The 16179-nt window shown below is 39.6% G+C and overlaps 1 protein-coding gene across 1 annotated transcript in view; it reads right to left on the reverse strand.

Annotated features, from left to right (window-relative positions):
* The window catches only part of LOC307022601 (uncharacterized protein), a 138027-nt gene that overhangs the window by 117072 nt on the left and 4776 nt on the right, over positions 1-16179 (reverse strand). The window lies entirely within an intron of this gene.

Raw genomic sequence — 16179 nt, forward strand, 5'->3', positions numbered from 1 at the left:
GGAAAAAATCTGCCACTTCCTTACAGAGCCCCTCCTCCAACACACACGAACACGCACATGACCAATGAGGGCACGAGATAAGTTTGTGCACAGATGGAAGGCTGACAGGCAGGTAGGCCATCCAGTTACTTTAGCCGGGCCGGCTCAGATGATTGGTCGTACTTTTTACAGCACCACGGCTTCCACAGATGACATTTTTGTTATGGATTTAATGTCAAAGCACTTCAGATATTCATTGCTATCGGGATGTTAAGAGCATTCCATGGAATATAACAACAAGTGTATCTCGAGCCGGTTTCTCAAACTTACCCACCTTTAACTGAGAGGAGAAAGAACGATGACTCGAGGCAAAGAAAGACAAATGAGGAGAGCAGCTGTAATAAGCAGAGAGGAGGCATCGACAGTGGCGTTCCTCGGGGATAGTAACATTTGAGACGTGTCACGCTGATTATGTATCGAGTGAGACTCTTTCAGGAACCCACCTGAAAGGAAACAGTGCAGAGACTTACATTCACATTGGAGGAATCATTTAGATGACAGTGGCTCCGTTTTACCTGAGGTAATAATCAGAGCCAGTGGTTACATGTAAAAGCGATGGGGAAGAAAGTACAGGGTCATTTGTGAGTAATGTTCAGGCAATGAGCTGCTGTTGGAGGCTCGCCTACACGCTCTCATTGATTTAAATCAGACAGGAAGTCAATATATGGCAACCTAAAGAAATTCAAGGGGGGGGGGGTATGGTTCTGGAATAAGTGATCAACCAAGTGATTTATTCATGCTAAAGTTGAAAGGCATTTTGGAGATGGACATACATTTATTAATGGTAATAAATAAATCACATGTTAAGCCGTACGCATCTTTAAAAGTAGTATGACCTCCTTCTAACCCCATATATTCTCCTGCAGAACAAATACAAAGAAAACCGCCACGTTTCAGGGTGAATCTTTCACGCGGATCCACGGGAGCGTTTGATTCGTTAACCCATGGGACCTCATTAGGGGAACGTTGTTGTTTTGATTTCCCTCATTGAAATGTTCCAACGAGAGCAAAGTCACATATTGACATCCGTCTTCCTTTACTGTAACAACTTTATTTCGGGGGGTTGTGAGTCATTTTCAGATCATGAAGTTCAACACAGTTTCTTATTTCCATATCCAGGCAGTTGTTGTGTTCGACAAAGACTTGAGGAAGTTGAGCTAAGAATAGGATTTAGAGAGTGAGAATAGAAGTACAGTATCTTCCTTTGACTTCTATTAAGGGACTATGACATTTTGTAAACACTTATTAATGAGATCAAATAAAACATTCTCTTGTTACTCCTAGAGGAATGATTTTAATGCATTCTGTATATTTTATCAGCAGATGTTTGATAGCCCCAGTTGAGATTGGTTAGTAACCCAAACCCTACTGACATTAGAGAAGCATAAATTGCGTATTGACATTTTTTAAATTGTCTATTGTTTTTACCTGGCTTGTGCACTTCTACACACTGTGCTGTGTGATTTGTATATTTGAGTGTACAGCACTTCGGTCTGGAGGTTTTAAAGCTGTATTGTATAAAATGTGGTTTGTATTTGAAACTGTTGCACACCATCACCTCTGTAAATTAGGACTAAAACCATCCATCTTTTGTTTTTCTTCAACCTGTTACTGAAGCATATTGGCACATTGACATAAAACACATTCAAACCTCACAATTTAGAGTTTCCTATCCACCTGAGTTGCCACTGGAAACTTCAGCAAGGAGGAATGACACAAGGAAAGGCAGACAAACAATAAAATACCCACAATGCCACAGGTCAGGACACCTGCTGCTTCCACTGTTTACTTCATGACTCCACAGTAAAACTTACGCTCTGCTTTCCACATCTGACCCATCAGACATCCCACTGATAACTCCACATCTCCTGCTCTCACTTGTTCTCTTTCAACAGCGTCTCTCTCTCTCTCTCTGTGAGCGGACAAAGAAGGAGACAGACAGGGATTGTACTGATGAAATCACAGCAGACAGCTGGGGAGCCGCCGGACAAAGACCAGAGGCAGAGACAGTGAAAGCATCACCAATGATCCATATCCACATCACTGCAGGTCTAAACCGTAGCCGAGCTGATGGCAGGCTCGACCAATCAGAGCACGTTTATAGGGAGTCGGTATCCCATGGCTACAATCTCCCAGACCCCCCTGGGGCGTACAGAGGATGGTAAACAAAATGGATAAGATGCACAAGGGCTCAAAATGTACAGTGAAGCCACATAATTGCCACTGATTGAAGTCGCTTAAGATGCTAAGTTTGGCGCTTCATCGTGACTCGTTCCCGATAAGCAGTCAGGTCTGAAGTATGTGTTCCATCCAATTTAATAAGATAACGAAACAAACAATTACCGCGAGACCATAAAGTCAACAAAAGTTACCAAAACCAGATCAACCTCTTTGTCCATCACACAACAGGTGGACTAAATACCTTGAAGCACAACTATTTGACAATTGCAGGAAGTGACTAATAACACTTGTGTGTGGCGTAAACAAATAATAATACAAATAATCCTCGGCTCTGCTGACACATACGAAATGCCAAATAATCCTCGTGAATGGGAGAATGATCTGGGATATATTGAAGATGATTGGCATGCATCTATCTACTTAATCAGAACTAGGGATGCACCGAATATTCGGCCACCGAAGATTATCGGCCGAAAATGGTTAAAAAGGCCCTTTCGGCCGAAAAATATCACCAAATGTCAGAGAACAGGTTCACGTTGATCATACTCCGCATATTTGTCCGGGCGTTTTGATTTCAAGTGGTGGAGTAATCCCGAAGTGGTAAGTCTTTGCAGTTACACCCCCTCGAGAAATGTCAGCTGAACACGTTTTACAAATCGCAATCCGCGCCTCTTTCTCTGATATTTTTTAAATATCTCCAAGCGGCAGACATGTTGGCTGTGAGCCAGCCGCGAGCATGGTCATGCGCCGTGCTTGTCGCCGCGTTTTGATTACGTCATCACAACAACACGTTAGGTTACCAAACGTATAGGTGCATTTGTTGTTGTTGAAGGCCTGGCTGTCACAGTCTTTATTTACACTATTTTGTTGTAGGCCTACTGGCCTAGATGTTTATGCAGTTTTAAAGCACCTTGGCTTTGTTCTGAATGCACTTTGTTGTAGTTATCCTACAGAGAAAAGAAAATGCACTTGACTTGGAATTAATGTACTGTATGCATTCAGAAGTGCTGAATAAATGTTTTATGGACCCATACAGTAATAGTGATTATTATTTAAGTTAAGTTTTGCCATAATCATGTCTTTTTCAATAATCAGGTAGCTGAACAACATTGGTAAAAAATGTATACATTATTTATATATATATATATTTCTATTAATCATTTTCGGCCTTTCGGTATCGGTTTCGGCCAAGAATTTCCCATTCGGTGCACCCCTAATTAGAACCACATTTATATGTAACAGACTGAGGGAAACTCAGTAAATTCCTCACAGGCTGCATATTACTCCTTTCACCAAACAAAAATACACCGTTCCATTTCCCCTTTATGTGTTGAGAGCCATTGTAACAGGGAGAAATACTTCCATTGCTTTGGAGTATGTAAATTCATATTCTGGCCATTTATATACAGCGAAGAAAGTGTGATATTTAAAAAGATAGGAAGAAGGTGTTGTGGATTGTTCTGTGTCTTGCGTTAACATTTGTCAAATTCAATAAAGAGTATTAAAAAAGAGATAATCAACAATGGCTAAATAAGCATTTCGGCTCCTTCACACTTGGTGTTTCTCAATCTCGAGTAAGGATGCTCCAGAGCCACTATTTCAAACATGCTACGTCATCGAGTGCCGCCTAAGTACTGTTCCAATGTCCAGCATACTTGGAATTCTACCGAACCCGGCGTACTTCGTAGCGAGAAATTTCGAGGCTGCACATGTGTAGACTCCGCGGTCTTAAAATCCCCACAATGCTTTGCGCACTCACCAATTTCCCCAAATCTGTGGCGGAAAATGTAAGGCGGGGCCTCTCATATGACGCACACTTGCTCGCCTGTTCCACTCTTTGTTTTCCGAATGCCAGGAAGTATTCTTGCCTCGTTTCTGAAGCAAGTGACTCGGAAGACATGTGCTACCAAGCAAGCGTACTCGAGATTGAGAAACACCCACAGTATTTACCAAATGTTCCTGCATACCTGCAAAGGACCACAGAAGAAGTCAATGGCACACCTTTTTTTCCACTAGGCATTAAACCATGCCATCCTCTCTAATGGCGCCCTGGATGTCTAGACTGAGGAACAGACAGGATGTCTGGCAACAAGTACAGAGGGCATCAGGAGTGACTTAACAAAGTGGCTTTGCAGGATGACGAGGGGTGAGGAAGAGTAATTGGCATGAGCTAAGGTCAACTCGGGGAACAAAAGACTCGTAATTGTCAGAGATGACAGGAGAGTAAGAAGGGGCTAGAATGAGGTCATGCAGGTGGGCAGGATTAAGGTAGGGGGGGAATTACAACTATCTGACAGAAGAGTGAAAAGGATAAATGGGATTTTGGACGGGGAAAAAGGTGACATATTCAAAACGTACCGGCTAATGAAAAGTCGACACATTTCAAATGGCTGAGCGGAGCAGGACGGCAGGTGTGAAAGTTCTGTTTCTATTTGAATTAGCCTTTACAGAAACAAGTAACGCATCTCATATTCAGTGGGAAAGAAACATATTATTCTACCAACACAGGGATGAAAGGATACTGAAGTATTGACATCAAAATACTTAATACTAAAAGTAAAATTACTCGTCCACAAGACGTGTTTTTTTAATCATATATATTTGAGTACTGCTTTTATTGCATTATTTAAGGTGACACAAAATGGATGAGGATGACAGTTGTTCAAGGCACTGGCCGGGTGTTTCTCAATGTCAAGGACGCTTCCTTGGTAGGACATGTCTTCCGAGTCACTTCCTTCAGAAGCTAGGCAAGAATCCTTCCTGGCATTCGGAAAACGTTACTGAGTTTATGCTAGTTAGCTAGCAGGTTTATTGCTTTGGGTACAGTCACTTTTGCCTCCACTTGCTGTTCCAATAAATGTTGAAAGAAAAAGTAAATCTGTTCATATGGGTGTTGAGAGATGTATCCATAGATTTAGTCCCTAATTTTGCTCTCAAAGTGATGCATTTAATTTCAACTTTTAAAATGTTGAAATTCTTCCCGGGGGAGCTCGCCCCTGGACCCCCCTAGAGGAGGTGAGGTCCACCACCTGCACACACTCCCTGTTAAATTGTCTCACCCACATTGAGGATGCTTCCTATGCCCATGTTTTATTCCATGTGTCAAGTCAGGTAAATTGGGTCCAAATGCTATTGCATCAATGATCTGTTAACGTTAAAATCCCTAAATATATGCTGTAACTATTTTGCTCTAGGCAACTCAAGGGCCAAATGGGCCAAAATAACATAAAATGCATAGGGTTTTTTGTGAAGTAACTTACTTTCGTCGACAGCCGGCCGATACATGCTGCGCATTAAGTGGGCCTGTCTGTCAATTAATCTCCGGGCAACTTTTTCCCCCCAGTCCGCCCCTGGCTGAGGAGGTTCAATATGGACTCCAGGATACTCTGCAACTTCTACAGGTCTGGTACGTCCCTTAATCGTAAGGCTTTACAGAGGGTGGTGAAAACTGCAGAGAACATCACCAGGACGGAGCTGCCATCCATGGAGGACCTTTACTCCCAGCGGCTCAGGAAGAAATCCCTCCGGATTATAAAAGACCCCCATCACCCCAGCCACAAACTGTTCAGTCTGCTGCCGTCTGGCAGGCGTTACCGCAGCATCCGGACTAAAACAACCAGATTCAGAGACAGCTTCATCCCGCAGGAAATAAGACTGTTAAACAAATGAACTGCTGAAACAATTTCATAACATTCATCTGCTACTTAGTAATTATTATCTAATACATCATTCCAATAACTTGTATATAGACTCGTATTGCACTATTCCACTTTTTGTTCTCACTTTTTTAAAACTATTTTTCTTTTTGTATTACTTTTAATATAGTATATTTTAATATTGTTTATACTGCTTATCTGTATTATTGTGTTGCATTGTTGGAGAAGCCTGTGACCTAAGATTTTCAACAACATAATTACTCTGCAGCTATGTTAGTTTTACAATAAAGAACCTTGAACCTTGAAAGGAGTTTTATTAAGATGTAATGATATTGGTTGTATGGGTCATGACCGGAAGAACAAGATGGCGGATAGAAGCGGCTGAAATGGGTTTTCTCTGGATATAAGCTTGAAGTTGTTAGATTTCAGTCCTGGTTGGTTTGACAACACATTTCTGATTTTTTTTTCACGGTAATTGCTACCTTCAGAGACACACTGCGTCTCTTGTTCTCGCTTCACAATAAAAGCCCCTCTTTATTGTGCCAGTTGAATGCTTTTTATGTGGAGCAAAGGGACCAAAACTATAACACTTTAGTGCATGAATTGTTTCCTATGAGTCTCTTGTGCATGTAAGGGCGTTTAATTACAGTGTTGGAATGGTGGACTCTGAGGTAATTATAGAAAACAACCTTGAATGGTTATTGTTAACAACAACAAAAAAGGTAAATATCATGAACATCTTAAAGATCATAACCATTATGCGTAGTCTGTAAAGCATTTGATGTTCTCTATCCAACAGGTTTTGATGGAACTTTTGAAATGTCACGAAAAATAATGTGTGCTTTCATGAAAATCTTGGCCAAAATGCAGTCGTTAAAGAAATTCTAAATGGCCTTTTCTTTTCAGCAAATTGTACAAAAACCAATGGGGGACACTTTCATTTTGTTTGGCATCTAAATGACAACATGCATTAGAAATATTTTAAATACTATGTGCTAGGGCTGCTTCATTATAGCAAAAATCATAATCTCGATTACTTGGGTCAATAATTAATATCACGATTATTAAAAACGATTATCCATTTACTTTGAAAACATCCATTTATTGAAAAAAACAGTATGTTTTTTAACAGTTGATTACCCCGAACTTTAAGTATAATTAAACTGAAAAACCAATCAAAAAAAAAAAAGTAAAAATCTTTTTTATTTTTTTAAATCGTTTTATTTCGATTATTTTTTTTTCATAATCGTTGCAAGCCAAAATCGTAATTGCGATTAAAATACGATTAATTGAGCAGCCCTACTATGAGCATAACTTTGTATATAATAGTGTTTTATTGTCTTCGTCTTTATGTATACTTTGCTGTCAAAATGTACATTTCCCCCTTTGAGACGAATAAAGGAATTCTGATTCTGCTTCAAAAACAAAAACTTCCTCCTCAACTTTTTGTAGAATAAGAAAAAAGTAGCAGAAGAAGAAAAAGTTTGAAGGGTTAGGGTGAAGAGAGTGCAACTGGATAGGGGGGCATGCAGGTTATAACACTGCAGTTGCATTTGGAGTGAAACTCTGCTGAAAAGAGGGGAAAGATTTCCTACTGGAGACTATGTGAGCGCTGTGGTGGGCGGTAAGTGGGTTAAGAGGTGAAAGACAGGGAGGAAATGAAGGTTAGAGGGAGGCTGAAGAGACGCAAAGGGGGGAGGCGGTGGTGAGAGGGTTATTTAAGATGACAAGGTTAAAAGGGGGGGGTCAGTAAGGTGACTGCAGAGAGAGGATGAAATGGGAGAGGAGGAGAGGAGGAGAGGATAAGCAGGAGAGGCCCAGATTAATTATAGAAGTGGATCCACTGGGACTCACACGGGAGGGGAGAGAAGTTTGAATATGAAAATACAGATGAGAGGAGGCAGCTGAAAGACTGCAGCATAATCTAAGAAGTATTAAAAGGATATCTGGAAAGAAATGGAGTCGGGGTGGTTTAGTGGAGACTGAATACAAGATGGGAAGAGCGAGGGTGAGTAACGAATAAAGAAATTAGAATATCAGGGAGAGAGGAGATGACCTTTAGAGGAGGGTGAGGATAGGTGAGGCAGGGTGAGTGCCCCCCCCCCCCATCCCCAAGGTCTTAGGGTTGCACAGAACTCCTAATGAGCAAGGAAATGCAAACAAGAGCCTCCACTTCTCCCGGGAAAAGTGCAAACCCTTATGGGAAGCCTGAGATTGATCCACTCCCTCCTACTTCTCCCCTTGCTGGAGGAAAACACACACACACACACACACACACACACACACACACACACACACTAACAAAAGCAACAGGCATCCTTATTTCATACAACATCAAATAAAAAAACAAGCATTTGAAAACTGGGGAAGATGAAGATGTACACACACACACACACACACACACACACACACACACACACACAAACACACACACTATGAGACAATGTGAGAGCATGGGGCCAGCGGTCCATTCAATAATGGCTCAAATTGGAGGAAATGGGTTCTGAAATTACATTTTTCAGAGGTTCTCTTTTTAAGTGCACGTGCGCAGCTTCACGTTCATTTCCTGCGGGACTCGGTCAAGCGTCACATCAATCAAACAGCCTCATCTTACAGCCATTCACAGCCAGTAATGAGCCTAACAGGGTGTGTGTCTGATGAGAAAATGTTTTGGGAGAGGCTGTCGAGCACCTAATGTGATCAATCTGTTTGTGGTATTTTGAATAGCCTTTTGTAAATGTACAAGAGCCTGAAGTATGCAGTGTGTTTTTTAGAAGCTAAATATATTCAGATGGGGCTTTAAATGGTCCTGATATGAATGACACCAGCAGGGGAATAAGCTTGAATACCATTGTTAACATTTCCATCAGCACACAGTGTTATTATAAAGGAGGGCAAGGACACAGTACACAATAATGTGTCGTTGTTATTCAGGCACACATTCAAAGTCTTTCTGGTGGAGTGGCCACATCGGACAATGATGCTCCAATATAACAGCTATGCCTTTCAATGTGCAAAGTAACATGGTATTATTCTGTTTCTGTGAAATAATAACATCTCGAGGCCCGCCCAAACCATGAGACTGTCACACTGCTGCCATCTAGTGTTCAAGCATGACAGAACAACAGCAACAAACAACAAGCAGCAAACAACAAGCCACAAACAACAAGCCACAAACAGGCTTCTGGTGAGGCCGTTTGATCTGTTTTATTCTATAAAGTGTAAAGGGGATGGTAGACGTTATGGTCTGGGTACTCCCTAAGCAACACTTAGCTGAGAACGAGCCCACTAAAACATATTTAAATGCACAAAACACTCCCAGTGAGACACAAAGAGAACAGACCGGCTGTCTGTCGGATATAAACTCAAGGTCTGCTGTGTTTTATCTCAGCAACACAGAGACTCAAACTCTGAGACAAGCAGATGTTTCCCTGAAGGACAGTATAGTATCTGATGCGTGAAACATCAGTCAAAATTATTCTGAAAAACCAAGGCTTTTAGATCTACAGGGATGTGTTCCACTGGCACCACACATCACATCAGTGTATCGGTGCAAAGTGTGAAAGAAATCCAATATGAGCAGCGTAACATTGCTGATGCTTTTATCCAAAGCAACTACGAAGCTACACGCTCAGAGGACTTTAGCTTTGAAGTAGCCAAACCATTTTGAGTGCTACATAAAAAGTACCGGGTCACACACTAGGGTGTTGGAGACCAAAGACACCGCAAGAGAGCCACTTGATGTCATACACTGGAGGTTTTGGGAAACTTGGCCAAGGAGAAAAGGGGATGAGCATTACATTTTATTAGATTAGATTCCCCTGAACTAATGCAGTCAACATTTAACCAGAAGTGCAAAAGACGCAGTAAAGTGCAGTGTAATGTAGAGTAAATTGTAAGAATACACATAAGACGGATATAAAAAAAACAAGACTATAAACAGTATTTAAGGGTAAAAACACTATCCACAGTAGTATAGAAATTAGAGATGTCCCGATCCGATCACGTGATCGGGGGTCGGAGCAGATCACGTGATTTTCAAAAGATCGGAAGAACAAAATTGGGGATCGGATTTTTTTTTTTTTTTTAAATACTTTTTTTTAATTTTTTTATTCAGTGTTACAAAACAAAAATGACCATGTTCAAGTCTTAAAGTCACCCTGAGGCCTTAGTTTTGGTTTCAAATTACACAACATCATGTATGTGTTGCTTCTTTGGGGCTTGTTTTCATAGACCTGGTTATTTCTCTCAAATCTAGCAACAGAGTGGGCAGGGCGCAGTGTCTAATTGTAGCAGTAAGCTAACGAGTACTGAAAAGCTTTATTTTGTTTTGATCCAATGCTGCACAACTGAACTGATCCAATGCTGCTGTGAAAAAAAGAAGCTATATCCATGTTGGCTAAAATATCAAATTTAAATAAAAAAATAATCTTAAGGGACAACTTCAATGCTTTTTTTCTTTTTTTTCTCTTAATGCATTGCATATAGATCGGATCGGGAAAAATCGGTATCGGCAAATTGTCAAAATCAAATGATCGGAAGCAAAATCGGGAGCAAAAAAAGGTGATCGGGACATCCCTAATAGAAATGGAGTACACTAACATCATTATTAAACTATATAGATACAGCAGGAGTTTCATTGTTGACATCTATTCAGAAACAGTATACATGAGGATATGATTAGTTTGAGTGGCTCCCACCCACAAGAGTTGCACAATAACTTTGTGACATCATTCGTATCTGAATTACAAATCTGTTTTTCTCATTTAACTATCTAAGAAATAATGAATATTTTGTCAGGGACTCTATGTCCTCTGAGAAATGTAATTGGAATATAGCACAGTAATACAAAAGGGATCCAATATATGAGTCAGCGCTGACCTCTTCCATCTCTCTCACTGAATCAAATTATATTAGAAACAGATTATTATCCGACACCCCCAAGGTTAACTCCGTCTGATTCATAATTCCCACGTTATTTGAATAGCATACTTTGTTTTAAACTTACTTGCAACATGAGAGAATGTTTATGAACACAGAAAGAGGTTGTTTTATTCAGCTTGCAGTTAAAAGATGGCATATGGTATAAGATAAGATGGACATTTATGAATCCCTGAGGGAACATTCACGTGTCATAACAGCAACAGAGTAAGTATGTGTCTAATGTATCCATTATTAACAGTAAAATACATATTAAATGGTCAAAACTAGTGTTGACAATGAAGTGAACGAGAACTAATCTGAAAATGTCCTTTTAATTTCAGAGGATAGGCATGTAGTGTGTATAGCAGTGGCGAACCGTGTCTATCACAACTGGACCTCCTGTAGATAATAATTACACATGGCGCTCTCCAAGAAGAGGGAAGTGGACAGTGAGAACAGAGCTTTTAACCCTGAGTGGACTCATTCATGTTCATCCTGCCCAATGGGAGCACAGAGCCAGTGTGTCTCATTTGTTCAGAGACCGTGGTGTTCGTTAAAAGTGTTTGACCAAACATTTCCTCTCAAGCCAGAACTGAGGTCAAATAAGCAGTCTCAGAGCCCGATATGATCAGTCCACCAGGATCATCAAATTAAAACTAAATATCGTTACAGGGCAGGCTAGCCGAGGCTAACCAATGAGCTAACCAACTATTTTTTTTTTCTTCTCCATTTTATGTTTAAATGCAGCCAGAGGGGAACATTACACATATCCACAGTATGTTACTGTATATCTGTATAGTTCAATGTTAATTGACAATACATATTGTTGTTTTTGAATTGTACTTTCTTTATTTGATTGGCAGTCAGTTGTTGATTACATGCAGACGTTGATAAAGCTACAGGCTACTTCAATATATATCACACTGATGCTCCGGACCTTTGCATGGGGAGATGTTCTCTAACTGGACCTCGTTGAATTTTAGTTGAATTCCCCTAATCTAGATCCTCTGTCTCGAGCCAGTCAACTAGCGGGCCTTCTAGAACAGTGGTTCCCAACCTTTTTTCCCAAGAGCCACCCCAAATGACTCCTGTTGGAACAACAGCGGTAATTAAATTTCAAAGTCTCAAAAATGATACAACGACTGTCACAAACTGGATGAATGTGAAGTATTTTGTTAAAGGAGGATGAAAGCGTAAGGAGCTCTATTGGAGTGACTTCTACTGTAGGCTATTTTTATTATATGTACAGCACTTTGGCTCGACCAAAAATCGTTTATAAATGTGCTATATAAATAAAACTTGATTTGATTTGATTTGACTTTGATGGTTATTGGACTCAGGATTCATTCATTTGGATTCCCGCTGTATTAAGAAATTAAAGGACGACTCAAGTGGAAACAATTCACAAAGGGATTACACTGTTTAAAACACATGCTCAAAGTAAACCGGATTTTGCCGATGTGTTTATGTGGATTCAAAAGTTGTAAATAATCTACAAAATGGTGGAGACCGATCTGATCGGAGCAACTGTGAAAAATAATCCAACTGAAACCGGCATGGACGATGACTATGTTTTAAAAATGCGCTTATCCAGAAAAGCCTGGTTTGGACACTTTACGGGCCGAAGAAACATTTCTATTAAAGAAAGAATTATACATTTCTGTCTTTTTATGCATATAATAGCTACTAACTTGAATTTGTATTCAAATTAATTAACCAATTATTTTGTATATTTGGTTGTAATGTAGACACGAGGCTTTTAGTGACAATCATGTATTGCTTTACAATTATATACAACAAACAAAAAAAAGTTTTAAAAAGTCTAAATATCATATTTGGCCTCAAATCATCTGAAAACCTGGCGCCCCCCCTGCGATCTTTGGGGGCGCGCCCCCCAGGTTGGGAACCACTGTTCTAGAGTACCCTGGAACCGAGGGAGACTCTGAAAGAATACGCCCATTGGCTACAAATCAATATATGATTGGTTGATCAAACTTTTTGTTAATGATGAATGCTGATTAATTGTTATAATAAATAACCACGGTTCATATTTTTCATAGTGGTTTTATTGTTTAGTTTTGCATTAAATATTAAGTCAACAGTGCAACATAAATATAAGACATTTAAAAAACATTACATGGCATTTAGCTGACGCTTTTATCCAAAGCAACTTACAATAAGTAGATTCGACCAAGAAGAAACAACCTTGAAGAAAACAGAATCATATAAGTACATCAGGTTTCATAGAGCCAAACATTTCAAGTGCTACTCAACTGGCTTTAGATAAGCCAGTCCTTTGTTAGTATATAAGTGCTTTGTTAGTAATTCTATCGCTCGAAGTGGAGTTGAAAAAGTTTTCAGTCTGTGCCGGAAGATGTGTAAGTTTTCTGCTGTCCTGATTTCAATGGGGAGCTCATTCCACCATTTTGGAGCCAGGATAGCAAACCCACGTGTTTCTGCTGATGGGAACTTGGGTCCCCCTCGCAGTGCGGGTGCAGCGAGCCGTTTGGCCGATGCAGAGCGGAGTGTACGTGCTGGGGTGTACGGTTTAACCATGTCCTGGATGTAGGAAGGGCCAGATCCATTCGCAGCATGGTACGCAAGTACAAAAAAATATAAATAAATATAAATAGTGCAAGCTTAAGAGTTGGTATGGCCTGTGTGTATGATAAAAACACGTTTATTCCTGAAGTGGTTTATTAAAATATTGAATTTCTCTGATGTATTTGTAAGGAGGGAGCAGAAAATGCTTTCACCGTATAAATTGTATTTCCTTGTTTCATGTTTTTCAAACTGTAAATATGTTTGATTTTGCACTTTTGTAAATAAATCCTTTGAGCACAATTTGTTTCAGGCTGATGTGTGCAGAAGTGATTTTAATTGGTTAAACCATGCACAGACACGCTGTTATCTCTGTGGCTCAGAAAGACCTGAGATATCTCTATTTCCTCTCAGTGCACCTCCACATTTGTCCTGATAACACAAGTACACACAGAGAAACATTTGGACACACAAAACTGCATGCTAGAGTATGCTGACACTCACACAGCCCTCACAAAATGCAAACAAATATTGTGAATATACTGAGAAACCTTTAAAGACTGTTTAATTAGAATAAAAACTCAAATAAACTAACAGGAAAAACCAAGAAACCCCCTAGTCTGGACCCAAGTTAGAGCTTAACTGTTAAGATACATTGTAAGAAGAACTTGTACTTATTATTTACAGCTCATAACAACAATGCATCAATAGAAAGGTAGTAACAGGAAACCCATTAGGGAAGTGGTTGGAGACATTGTGGCAGGGCTGCATGTCCTCCATTAATTCATCAACAACCAAATCTTCTTCACTTTGCTACTGTTGGAAAAATATCACTCGTCACCGGCTTGAGCTTCAATAATCAGGATCCATGTATTTATTATCTAGCAAGAATGGAAGTAGTCATCACATAGAGAACATTTGGTACAACTAGTTCCTGGACAGTGTCCTTCACATGCTGGTATCCAAGAGAGGGAGTTACACAGTCACAAGATGGAGGAATAGAAAGCAGTATTCCATGTTTAGTTCAGATTAGAGTATATTCGGTATGTTCCCAATCATTAACATACACTTACATAAAAGGCCATCCATCTATTTCATCTTTTATCACGCAGGATAGTCTATACTACTTCTTGTAACAGCGAACATCCTGATGAGTTGATGGATTAATGAAGGCCTGCTGCATTAACAAATGGCTCTTCTGATGGCCCGTATTGTTCTGATATCACAGCAGAGTGTTCTGATGTAATTATAATCAGTGAGTCGTAATTAAACAGCGTCAGGATGTCGCAGGGGAACTTGAGTTTTATTAATAACCCTGTCAGAGCCTCACTGTCCCATCATCGCCACACAAATACAGCTGCACCACCTCCTCCATCATTTACCCTCCTGTGCTGCCTTCAGGGGCTGTTGGAAATTTGGAAACATTGTTCGTGTGATGCAAAAAACACACAGCACAAACTGACTGTGATGACCTCAACACATTGAAACGTGTGTGCACATATCGAACTTTTTTCTATTGGCATACCTTTAGTCAACTTCTAAATATGTTTGCCTTGAGGCATTTTACATTTTTCTATTTTATTCACTATAGCTGCCACGTTGTTTATTTATTTTGACAATAATAGTTTGCCTTTTATTTTGTTTTGAATGACGACATATGATTATTGGTGGGTGAAGTATTCAGATCTTGTACTTGAGTAAAAGTAAAAGTACCAGAGTGTAAGAATACTCTGTTACAAGTAAAATACCTGCAATCAAGTAAAAGTAGAAAAGTATTCTCATCAAAATATAGTGAAAGTAGCGACAGTAAAAGTAGTCGTTGTGGAGATTGGTCCATTTCAGAATAATATATATGATATGTTTTATAATGATTGATCATGAAAGTGTTCTCAAAGCTGGTAAAGGTGCAGCTAGTTTGAATGACTTTGTATACTGCAGGGTAGCTGGTGGATTTACTCCAGGTGGAACTAAAGTCTGATTCAACACTTGATTATATTTCACATCATTCATCCACATCTGTAAAGTAATTCAGAGTACACCATACCTCTGAATTGTAGTTGGGTAGAAGTACAAAGTAGCAAATAATTGAAATACTCAAGTCCCTCAAAATTGTACTGCAGTATAATACTTGAGTAAATGTACTTAGTTACTTTCCACCACTGCGTATAACTTATGAATAGACATCATTAGTCAAGGTTTCACTCTTGCATACAGATCAACGGTTGGTGTACTTGCAAAAGTGTGGCAGTGTGCCCATAAAGGAGGGGAGGAGGAGACTGGCTGTAAACAATACATGAATCACCCAGTGTCACGTGTGAGGAGACAGTTTGTTCTGTGGTGTAAACTAGATTTACTCAAGTACTGTACATAAGTACAATATTGAGGTATTTGTACTTACTTGAGTCTTTTTGATTGATTGCTACTGTGTACTTCTACTACACTAAATATCAGAGGTAGTTAGTGCAATTTTACTCCACTACATTTATTTAATAACTTTAGTTACTTTGCAGATATAGATTAATGATGTGAAAAATAATCTTCGCTTAAATTAGACTTTAGTTTACTTGAGTAAATTCACAAGCTACCCTGCAGTATACAAAGTCAATAAAACTAGCTGCACCTTGTAATTTTCCAGAGTATTCTTTCACTCTGGCGCTTTTACTTACATATAGGATCTGAGTACTTGACCCACTTCTAGTCATATGTCGTTATTCAAAACAAAAGCATTAGCAAACTATCATGGTCAACATAAATAAACAAAGTGGCAGACAGCTGGTCAAAAAAATGGAAAATTAAAACGCCTCAAGGCAAACGTCTTTGAACTAAATGTAAGATACTT

This window comes from Notothenia rossii, assembly GCF_949606895.1.
Source record: "Notothenia rossii genome assembly, chromosome: 10".
Lineage (NCBI taxonomy): Eukaryota > Metazoa > Chordata > Actinopteri > Perciformes > Nototheniidae > Notothenia > Notothenia rossii.